Consider the following 12,149-nt stretch of genomic DNA (forward strand, 5'->3'; position numbering starts at 1 on the left):
AACAAGCGGCAGATGTACTTAGGCTGAGTCATGGTGGTTTGGTGCAGAGACCATGCATATCATGGGAATAATTCAGCATTTCTGCTCTGGTTTTCAGTGTATTACACCAAAACACCCACCTGATGACATCATTTCAAGAGCAAAAGCAGCAATTTGCAGAATTCAGCTTCTTTGGGGAACTGAGCAATTGCTGAACTGACACCAAGTCCTGCTGGGTCCCTGTCACCTGCAGAGTGCCCGCATCCTCACCACGGTAGCGGGCATTGTGACAAAGGTTCTATGTCAGGTGGGTGTGGCAGCCGAGCGCCCGCTAGGGGAGGGGGAGCCTGTCAGCCCCGGGCCTGTCACTGCCTCTGTCCCCCCTGTCACCAGCGAGGCCTCTGAAAAGTTTCCAAAACATCCCCAGACTTGGGTGCAAAGTGGCCAAAAGTCTCCCAGAGACAAGTCGGGAAGAAGGATATGGAACAGAGGGAGAAAGGCAAGGGAGCAGGCCAAAGGGAGGCAAGAGGAAAAAGTAGTGCCAGGCTGCAGGACTGAAATGGAGGAATTGAAAGACGAAAGCCAGGAAGCAGGAGAGTTTGAGAAAAGGAGAGAGGAAAGAAGAGACATGCAGCCAGACGAGGGGTTAGTGAGAGAGGCTGGGACAGAGAACAGGATGAGAAGGAAATAAGGCAAGGCAAGGCAAGGGTAGGCCAAAGGACGTTTCTTTGATTTATATTTTCTACCACATTCATCTTGAGTGAGGAGGAAAGCCATCAGACCTTATGGATTAGGCCCAAACAAAAGCCCCGGCTACTTGAGACACTTAGACTAAGCCTAAACCACAAAGATCTCTCCATAAAGATGGTTTTTACACTGTACTTCCACAATCTGCTGGCAGTACAAGAGAACAAGCGGCAGATGTACTTAGGCTGAGTCATGGTGGTTTGGTGCAGAGACCATGCATATCATGGGAATATTTCAGCATTTCTGCTCTGGTTTTCAGTGTATTACACCAAAACACCCACCTGATGACATCATTTCAAGAGCAAAAGCAGCAATTTGCAGAATTCAGCTTCTTTGGGGAACTGAGCAACTGCTGAACTGACACCAAGTCCTGCTGGGTCCCTGTCACCTGCAGAGTGCCCGCATCCTCACCACGGTAGCGGGCATTGTGACAAAGGTTCTATGTCAGGTGGGTGTGGCAGCCGAGCGCCCGCTAGGGGAGGGGGAGCCTGTCAGCCCCGGGCCTGTCACTGCCTGCTGTCCCCGCTGTCACCAGCGAGGCCTCTGAAAAGTTTCCAAAACATCCCCAGACTTGGGTGCAAATTGGCCAAAAGTCTCCAAGAGACAAGTCGGGAAGAAGGATATGGAACAGACGGAGAAAGGCAAGGGAGCAGGCCAAAGGGAGGCAAGAGGAAAAAGTAGTGCCGGGCTGCAGGACTGAAATGGAGGAATTGAAAGACGAAAGCCAGCAAGCAGGAGAGTTTGAGAAAAGGAGAGAGGAAAGAAGAGACATGCAGCCAGACGAGGGGTTAGTGAGAGAGGCTGGGACAGAGAACAGGATGAGAAGGAAATAAGTCAAGGCAAGGCAAGGGTAGGCCAAAGGACGTTTCTTTGATTTATATTTTCTACCACATTCATCTTGAGTGAGGAGGAAATCCATCAGACCTTATGGATTAGGCCCAAACAAAAGCCCCGGCTACTTGAGACACTTAGACTAAGCCTAAACCACAAAGATCTCTCCATAAAGATGGTTTTTACACTGTACTTCCACAATCTGCTGGCAGTACAAGAGAACAAGCGGCAGATGTACTTAGGCTGAGTCATGGTGGTTTGGTGCAGAGACCATGCATATCATGGGAATAATTCAGCATTTCTGCTCTGGTTTTCAGTGTATTACACCAAAACACCCACCTGATGACATCATTTCAAGAGCAAAAGCAGCAATTTGCAGAATTCAGCTTCTTTGGGGAACTGAGCAATTGCTGAACTGACACCAAGTCCTGCTGGGTCCCTGTCACCTGCAGAGTGCCCGCATCCTCACCACGGTAGCGGGCATTGTGACAAAGGTTCTATGTCAGGTGGGTGTGGCAGCCGAGCGCCCGCTAGGGGAGGGGGAGCCTGTCAGCCCCGGGCCTGTCACTGCCTGCTGTCCCCCCTGTCACCAGCGAGGCCTCTGAAAAGTTTCCAAAACATCCCCAGACTTGGGTGCAAAGTGGCCAAAAGTCTCCCAGAGACAAGTCGGGAAGAAGGATATGGAACAGAGGGAGAAAGGCAAGGGAGCAGGCCAAAGGGAGGCAAGAGGAAAAAGTAGTGCCGGGCTGCAGGACTGAAATGGAGGAATTGAAAGACGAAAGCCAGGAAGCAGGAGAGTTTGAGAAAAGGAGAGAGGAAAGAAGAGACATGCAGCCAGACGAGGGGTTAGTGAGAGAGGCTGGGACAGAGAACAGGATGAGAAGGAAATAAGGCAAGGCAAGGCAAGGCTAGGCCAAAGGACGTTTCTTTGATTTATATTTTCTACCACATTCATCTTGAGTGAGGAGGAAAGCCATCAGACCTTATGGATTAGGCCCAAACAAAAGCCCCGGCTACTTGAGACACTTAGACTAAGCCTAAACCACAAAGATCTCTCCATAAAGATGGTTTTTACACTGTACTTCCACAATCTGCTGGCAGTACAAGAGAACAAGCGGCAGATGTACTTAGGCTGAGTCATGGTGGTTTGGTGCAGAGACCATGCATATCATGGGAATATTTCAGCATTTCTGCTCTGGTTTTCAGTGTATTACACCAAAACACCCACCTGATGACATCATTTCAAGAGCAAAAGCAGCAATTTGCAGAATTCAACTTCTTTGGGGAACTGAGCAATTGCTGAACTGACACCAAGTCCTGCTGGGTCCCTGTCACCTGCAGAGTGCCCGCATCCTCACCACGGTAGCGGGCATTGTGACAAAGGTTCTATGTCAGCTGGGTGTGGCAGCCGAGCGCCCGCTAGGGGAGGGGGAGCCTGTCAGCCCCGGGCCTGTCACTGCCTGCTGTCCCCCCTGTCACCAGCGAGGCCTCTGAAAAGTTTCCAAAACATCCCCAGACTTGGGTGCAAAGTGGCCAAAAGTCTCCCAGAGACAAGTCGGGAAGAAGGATATGGAACAGAGGGAGAAAGGCAAGGGAGCAGGCCAAAGGGAGGCAAGAGGAAAAAGTAGTGCCGGGCTGCAGGACTGAAATGGAGGAATTGAAAGACGAAAGCCAGGAAGCAGGAGAGTTTGAGAAAAGGAGAGAGGAAAGAAGAGACATGCAGCCAGACGAGGGGTTAGTGAGAGAGGCTGGGACAGAGAACAGGATGAGAAGGAAATAAGGCAAGGCAAGGCAAGGCTAGGCCAAAGGACGTTTCTTTGATTTATATTTTCTACCACATTCATCTTGAGTGAGGAGGAAAGCCATCAGACCTTATGGATTAGGCCCAAACAAAAGCCCCGGCTACTTGAGACACTTAGACTAAGCCTAAACCACAAAGATCTCTCCATAAAGATGGTTTTTACACTGTACTTCCACAATCTGCTGGCAGTACAAGAGAACAAGCGGCAGATGTACTTAGGCTGAGTCATGGTGGTTTGGTGCAGAGACCATGCATATCATGGGAATAATTCAGCATTTCTGCTCTGGTTTTCAGTGTATTACACCAAAACACCCACCTGATGACATCATTTCAAGAGCAAAAGCAGCAATTTGCAGAATTCAGCTTCTTTGGGGAACTGAGCAATTGCTGAACTGACACCAAGTCCTGCTGGGTCCCTGTCACCTGCAGAGTGCCCGCATCCTCACCACGGTAGCGGGCATTGTGACAAAGGTTCTATGTCAGGTGGGTGTGGCAGCCGAGCGCCCGCTAGGGGAGGGGGAGCCTGTCAGCCCCGGGCCTGTCACTGCCTGCTGTCCCCCCTGTCACCAGCGAGGCCTCTGAAAAGTTTCCAAAACATCCCCAGACTTGGGTGCAAAGTGGCCAAAAGTCTCCCAGAGACAAGTCGGGAAGAAGGATATGGAACAGAGGGAGAAAGGCAAGGGAGCAGGCCAAAGGGAGGCAAGAGGAAAAAGTAGTGCCGGGCTGCAGGACTGAAATGGAGGAATTGAAAGACGAAAGCCAGGAAGCAGGAGAGTTTGAGAAAAGGAGAGAGGAAAGAAGAGACATGCAGCCAGACGAGGGGTTAGTGAGAGAGGCTGGGACAGAGAACAGGATGAGAAGGAAATAAGGCAAGGCAAGGCAAGGCTAGGCCAAAGGACGTTTCTTTGATTTATATTTTCTACCACATTCATCTTGAGTGAGGAGGAAAGCCATCAGACCTTATGGATTAGGCCCAAACAAAAGCCCCGGCTACTTGAGACACTTAGACTAAGCCTAAACCACAAAGATCTCTCCATAAAGATGGTTTTTACACTGTACTTCCACAATCTGCTGGCAGTACAAGAGAACAAGCGGCAGATGTACTTAGGCTGAGTCATGGTGGTTTGGTGCAGAGACCATGCATATCATGGGAATAATTCAGCATTTCTGCTCTGGTTTTCAGTGTATTACACCAAAACACCCACCTGATGACATCATTTCAAGAGCAAAAGCAGCAATTTGCAGAATTCAGCTTCTTTGGGGAACTGAGCAATTGCTGAACTGACACCAAGTCCTGCTGGGTCCCTGTCACCTGCAGAGTGCCCGCATCCTCACCACGGTAGCGGGCATTGTGACAAAGGTTCTATGTCAGGTGGGTGTGGCAGCCGAGCGCCCGCTAGGGGAGGGGGAGCCTGTCAGCCCCGGGCCTGTCACTGCCTGCTGTCCCCCCTGTCACCAGCGAGGCCTCTGAAAAGTTTCCAAAACATCCCCAGACTTGGGTGCAAAGTGGCCAAAAGTCTCCCAGAGACAAGTCGGGAAGAAGGATATGGAACAGAGGGAGAAAGGCAAGGGAGCAGGCCAAAGGGAGGCAAGAGGAAAAAGTAGTGCCGGGCTGCAGGACTGAAATGGAGGAATTGAAAGACGAAAGCCAGGAAGCAGGAGAGTTTGAGAAAAGGAGAGAGGAAAGAAGAGACATGCAGCCAGACGAGGGGTTAGTGAGAGAGGCTGGGACAGAGAACAGGATGAGAAGGAAATAAGGCAAGGCAAGGCAAGGCTAGGCCAAAGGACGTTTCTTTGATTTATATTTTCTACCACATTCATCTTGAGTGAGGAGGAAAGCCATCAGACCTTATGGATTAGGCCCAAACAAAAGCCCCGGCTACTTGAGACACTTAGACTAAGCCTAAACCACAAAGATCTCTCCATAAAGATGGTTTTTACACTGTACTTCCACAATCTGCTGGCAGTACAAGAGAACAAGCGGCAGATGTATTTAGTCTGAGTCGTGGTGGTTTGGTGCAGAGACCATGCATATCATGGGAATATTTCAGCATTTCTGCTCTGGTTTTCAGTGTATTACACCAAAACACCCACCTGATGACATCATTTCAAGAGCAAAAGCAGCAATTTGCAGAATTCAGCTTCTTTGGGGAACTGAGCAACTGCTGAACTGACACCAAGTCCTGCTGGGTCCCTGTCACCTGCAGAGTGCCCGCATCCTCACCACGGTAGCGGGCATTGTGACAAAGGTTCTATGTCAGGTGGGTGTGGCAGCCGAGCGCCCGCTAGGGGAGGGGGAGCCTGTCAGCCCCGGGCCTGTCACTGCCTGCTGTCCCCGCTGTCACCAGCGAGGCCTCTGAAAAGTTTCCAAAACATCCCCAGACTTGGGTGCAAATTGGCCAAAAGTCTCCCAGAGACAAGTCGGGAAGAAGGATATGGAACAGAGGGAGAAAGGCAAGGGAGCAGGCCAAAGGGAGGCAAGAGGAAAAAGTAGTGCCGGGCTGCAGGACTGAAATGGAGGAATTGAAAGACGAAAGCCAGGAAGCAGGAGAGTTTGAGAAAAGGAGAGAGGAAAGAAGAGACATGCAGCCAGACGAGGGGTTAGTGAGAGAGGCTGGGACAGAGAACAGGATGAGAAGGAAATAAGGCAAGGCAAGGCAAGGGTAGGCCAAAGGACGTTTCTTTGATTTATATTTTCTACCACATTCATCTTGAGTGAGGAGGAAAGCCATCAGACCTTATGGATTAGGCCCAAACAAAAGCCCCGGCTACTTGAGACACTTAGACTAAGCCTAAACCACAAAGATCTCTCCATAAAGATGGTTTTTACACTGTAGTTCCACAATCTGCTGGCAGTACAAGAGAACAAGCGGCAGATGTACTTAGGCTGAGTCATGGTGGTTTGGTGCAGAGACCATGCATATCATGGGAATATTTCAGCATTTCTGCTCTGGTTTTCAGTGTATTACACCAAAACACCCACCTGATGACATCATTTCAAGAGCAAAAGCAGCAATTTGCAGAATTCAGCTTCTTTGGGGAACTGAGCAATTGCTGAACTGACACCAAGTCCTGCTGGGTCCCTGTCACCTGCAGAGTGCCCGCATCCTCACCACGGTAGCGGGCATTGTGACAAAGGTTCTATGTCAGGTGGGTGTGGCAGCCGAGCGCCCGCTAGGGGAGGGGGAGCCTGTCAGCCCCGGGCCTGTCACTGCCTGCTGTCCCCCCTGTCACCAGCGAGGCCTCTGAAAAGTTTCCAAAACATCCCCAGACTTGGGTGCAAAGTGGCCAAAAGTCTCCCAGAGACAAGTCGGGAAGAAGGATATGGAACAGAGGGAGAAAGGCAAGGGAGCAGGCCAAAGGGAGGCAAGAGGAAAAAGTAGTGCCGGGCTGCAGGACTGAAATGGAGGAATTGAAAGACGAAAGCCAGGAAGCAGGAGAGTTTGAGAAAAGGAGAGAGGAAAGAAGAGACATGCAGCCAGACGAGGGGTTAGTGAGAGAGGCTGGGACAGAGAACAGGATGAGAAGGAAATAAGGCAAGGCAAGGCAAGGGTAGGCCAAAGGACGTTTCTTTGATTTATATTTTCTACCACATTCATCTTGAGTGAGGAGGAAAGCCATCAGACCTTATGGATTAGGCCCAAACAAAAGCCCCGGCTACTTGAGACACTTAGACTAAGCCTAAACCACAAAGATCTCTCCATAAAGATGGTTTTTACACTGTAGTTCCACAATCTGCTGGCAGTACAAGAGAACAAGCGGCAGATGTACTTAGGCTGAGTCATGGTGGTTTGGTGCAGAGACCATGCATATCATGGGAATATTTCAGCATTTCTGCTCTGGTTTTCAGTGTATTACACCAAAACACCCACCTGATGACATCATTTCAAGAGCAAAAGCAGCAATTTGCAGAATTCAGCTTCTTTGGGGAACTGAGCAATTGCTGAACTGACACCAAGTCCTGCTGGGTCCCTGTCACCTGCAGAGTGCCCGCATCCTCACCACGGTAGCGGGCATTGTGACAAAGGTTCTATGTCAGGTGGGTGTGGCAGCCGAGCGCCCGCTAGGGGAGGGGGAGCCTGTCAGCCCCGGGCCTGTCACTGCCTGCTGTCCCCCCTGTCACCAGCGAGGCCTCTGAAAAGTTTCCAAAACATCCCCAGACTTGGGTGCAAAGTGGCCAAAAGTCTCCCAGAGACAAGTCGGGAAGAAGGATATGGAACAGAGGGAGAAAGGCAAGGGAGCAGGCCAAAGGGAGGCAAGAGGAAAAAGTAGTGCCGGGCTGCAGGACTGAAATGGAGGAATTGAAAGACGAAAGCCAGGAAGCAGGAGAGTTTGAGAAAAGGAGAGAGGAAAGAAGAGACATGCAGCCAGACGAGGGGTTAGTGAGAGAGGCTGGGACAGAGAACAGGATGAGAAGGAAATAAGGCAAGGCAAGGCAAGGGTAGGCCAAAGGACGTTTCTTTGATTTATATTTTCTACCACATTCATCTTGAGTGAGGAGGAAAGCCATCAGACCTTATGGATTAGGCCCAAACAAAAGCCCCGGCTACTTGAGACACTTAGACTAAGCCTAAACCACAAAGATCTCTCCATAAAGATGGTTTTTACACTGTACTTCCACAATCTGCTGGCAGTACAAGAGAACAAGCGGCAGATGTACTTAGGCTGAGTCATGGTGGTTTGGTGCAGAGACCATGCATATCATGGGAATATTTCAGCATTTCTGCTCTGGTTTTCAGTGTATTACACCAAAACACCCACCTGATGACATCATTTCAAGAGCAAAAGCAGCAATTTGCAGAATTCAGCTTCTTTGGGGAACTGAGCAGTTGCTGAACTGACACCAAGTCCTGCTGGGTCCCTGTCACCTGCAGAGTGCCCGCATCCTCACCACGGTAGCGGGCATTGTGACAAAGGTTCTATGTCAGGTGGGTGTGGCAGCCGAGCGCCCGCTAGGGGAGGGGGAGCCTGTCAGCCCCGGGCCTGTCACTGCCTGCTGTCCCCCCTGTCACCAGCGAGGCCTCTGAAAAGTTTCCAAAACATCCCCAGACTTGGGTGCAAAGTGGCCAAAAGTCTCCCAGAGACAAGTCGGGAAGAAGGATATGGAACAGAGGGAGAAAGGCAAGGGAGCAGGCCAAAGGGAGGCAAGAGGAAAAAGTAGTGCCGGGCTGCAGGACTGAAATGGAGGAATTGAAAGACGAAAGCCAGGAAGCAGGAGAGTTTGAGAAAAGGAGAGAGGAAAGAAGAGACATGCAGCCAGACGAGGGGTTAGTGAGAGAGGCTGGGACAGAGAACAGGATGAGAAGGAAATAAGGCAAGGCAAGGCAAGGGTAGGCCAAAGGACGTTTCTTTGATTTATATTTTCTACCACATTCATCTTGAGTGAGGAGGAAAGCCATCAGACCTTATGGATTAGGCCCAAACAAAAGCCCCGGCTACTTGAGACACTTAGACTAAGCCTAAACCACAAAGATCTCTCCATAAAGATGGTTTTTACACTGTACTTGCACAATCTGCTGGCAGTACAAGAGAACAAGTGGCAGATGTACTTAGGCTGAGTCATGGTGGTTTGGTGCAGAGACCATGCATATCATGGGAATATTTCAGCATTTCTGCTCTGGTTTTCAGTGTATTACACCAAAACACCCACCTGATGACATCATTTCAAGAGCAAAAGCAGCAATTTGCAGAATTCAGCTTCTTTGGGGAACTGAGCAATTGCTGAACTGACACCAAGTCCTGCTGGGTCCCTGTCACCTGCAGAGTGCCCGCATCCTCACCACGGTAGCGGGCATTGTGACAAAGGTTCTATGTCAGGTGGGTGTGGCAGCCGAGCGCCCGCTAGGGGAGGGGGAGCCTGTCAGCCCCGGGCCTGTCACTGCCTGCTGTCCCCCCTGTCACCAGCGAGGCCTCTGAAAAGTTTCCCAAACATCCCCAGACTTGGGTGCAAAGTGGCCAAAAGTCTCCCAGAGACAAGTCGGGAAGAAGGATATGGAACAGAGGGAGAAAGCCAAGGGAGCAGGCCAAAGGGAGGCAAGAGGAAAAAGTAGTGCCGGGCTGCAGGACTGAAATGGAGGAATTGAAAGACGAAAGCCAGGAAGCAGGAGAGTTTGAGAAAAGGAGAGAGGAAAGAAGAGACATGCAGCCAGACGAGGGGTTAGTGAGAGAGGCTGGGACAGAGAACAGGATGAGAAGGAAATAAGGCAAGGCAAGGCAAGGGTAGGCCAAAGGACGTTTCTTTGATTTATATTTTCTACCACATTCATCTTGAGTGAGGAGGAAAGCCATCAGACCTTATGGATTAGGCCCAAACAAAAGCCCCGGCTACTTGAGACACTTAGACTAAGCCTAAACCACAAAGATCTCTCCATAAAGATGGTTTTTACACTGTACTTCCACAATCTGCTGGCAGTACAAGAGAACAAGCGGCAGATGTACTTAGGCTGAGTCATGGTGGTTTGGTGCAGAGACCATGCATATCATGGGAATATTTCAGCATTTCTGCTCTGGTTTTCAGTGTATTACACCAAAACACCCCCCTGATGACATCATTTCAAGAGCAAAAGCAGCAATTTGCAGAATTCAGCTTCTTTGGGGAACTGAGCAATTGCTGAACTGACACCAAGTCCTGCTGGGTCCCTGTCACCTGCAGAGTGCCCGCATCCTCACCACGGTAGCGGGCATTGTGACAAAGGTTCTATGTCAGGTGGGTGTGGCAGCCGAGCGCCCGCTAGGGGAGGGGGAGCCTGTCAGCCCCGGGCCTGTCACTGCCTGCTGTCCCCGCTGTCACCAGCGAGGCCTCTGAAAAGTTTCCAAAACATCCCCAGACTTGGGTGCAAAGTGGCCAAAAGTCTCCCAGAGACAAGTCGGGAAGAAGGATATGGAACAGAGGGAGAAAGGCAAGGGAGCAGGCCAAAGGGAGGCAAGAGGAAAAAGTAGTGCCGGGCTGCAGGACTGAAATGGAGGAATTGAAAGACGAAAGCCAGGAAGCAGGAGAGTTTGAGAAAAGGAGAGAGGAAAGAAGAGACATGCAGCCAGACGAGGGGTTAGTGAGAGAGGCTGGGACAGAGAACAGGATGAGAAGGAAATAAGGCAAGGCAAGGCAAGGGTAGGCCAAAGGACGTTTCTTTGATTTATATTTTCTACCACATTCATCTTGAGTGAGGAGGAAAGCCATCAGACCTTATGGATTAGGCCCAAACAAAAGCCCCGGCTACTTGAGACACTTAGACTAAGCCTAAACCACAAAGATCTCTCCATAAAGATGGTTTTTACACTGTACTTCCACAATCTGCTGGCAGTACAAGAGAACAAGCGGCAGATGTACTTAGGCTGAGTCATGGTGGTTTGGTGCAGAGACCATGCATATCATGGGAATATTTCAGCATTTCTGCTCTGGTTTTCAGTGTATTACACCAAAACACCCCCCTGATGACATCATTTCAAGAGCAAAAGCAGCAATTTGCAGAATTCAGCTTCTTTGGGGAACTGAGCAATTGCTGAACTGACACCAAGTCCTGCTGGGTCCCTGTCACCTGCAGAGTGCCCGCATCCTCACCACGGTAGCGGGCATTGTGACAAAGGTTCTATGTCAGGTGGGTGTGGCAGCCGAGCGCCCGCTAGGGGAGGGGGAGCCTGTCAGCCCCGGGCCTGTCACTGCCTGCTGTCCCCCCTGTCACCAGCGAGGCCTCTGAAAAGTTTCCAAAACATCCCCAGACTTGGGTGCAAAGTGGCCAAAAGTCTCCCAGAGACAAGTCGGGAAGAAGGATATGGAACAGAGGGAGAAAGGCAAGGGAGCAGGCCAAAGGGAGGCAAGAGGAAAAAGTAGTGCCGGGCTGCAGGACTGAAATGGAGGAATTGAAAGACGAAAGCCAGGAAGCAGGAGAGTTTGAGAAAAGGAGAGAGGAAAGAAGAGACATGCAGCCAGACGAGGGGTTAGTGAGAGAGGCTGGGACAGAGAACAGGATGAGAAGGAAATAAGGCAAGGCAAGGCAAGGGTAGGCCAAAGGACGTTTCTTTGATTTATATTTTCTACCACATTCATCTTGAGTGAGGAGGAAAGCCATCAGACCTTATGGATTAGGCCCAAACAAAAGCCCCGGCTACTTGAGACACTTAGACTAAGCCTAAACCACAAAGATCTCTCCATAAAGATGGTTTTTACACTGTAGTTCCACAATCTGCTGGCAGTACAAGAGAACAAGCGGCAGATGTACTTAGGCTGAGTCATGGTGGTTTGGTGCAGAGACCATGCATATCATGGGAATATTTCAGCATTTCTGCTCTGGTTTTCAGTGTATTACACCAAAACACCCACCTGATGACATCATTTCAAGAGCAAAAGCAGCAATTTGCAGAATTCAGCTTCTTTGGGGAACTGAGCAATTGCTGAACTGACACCAAGTCCTGCTGGGTCCCTGTCACCTGCAGAGTGCCCGCATCCTCACCACGGTAGCGGGCATTGTGACAAAGGTTCTATGTCAGGTGGGTGTGGCAGCCGAGCGCCCGCTAGGGGAGGGGGAGCCTGTCAGCCCCGGGCCTGTCACTGCCTGCTGTCCCCCCTGTCACCAGCGAGGCCTCTGAAAAGTTTCCAAAACATCCCCAGACTTGGGTGCAAAGTGGCCAAAAGTCTCCCAGAGACAAGTCGGGAAGAAGGATATGGAACAGAGGGAGAAAGGCAAGGGAGCAGGCCAAAGGGAGGCAAGAGGAAAAAGTAGTGCCGGGCTGCAGGACTGAAATGGAGGAATTGAAAGACGAAAGCCAGGAAGCAGGAGAGTTTGAGAAAAGGAGA

The sequence above is a fragment of the Patagioenas fasciata genome, chromosome 6 (assembly GCF_037038585.1).
Source record: "Patagioenas fasciata isolate bPatFas1 chromosome 6, bPatFas1.hap1, whole genome shotgun sequence".
Lineage (NCBI taxonomy): Eukaryota > Metazoa > Chordata > Aves > Columbiformes > Columbidae > Patagioenas > Patagioenas fasciata.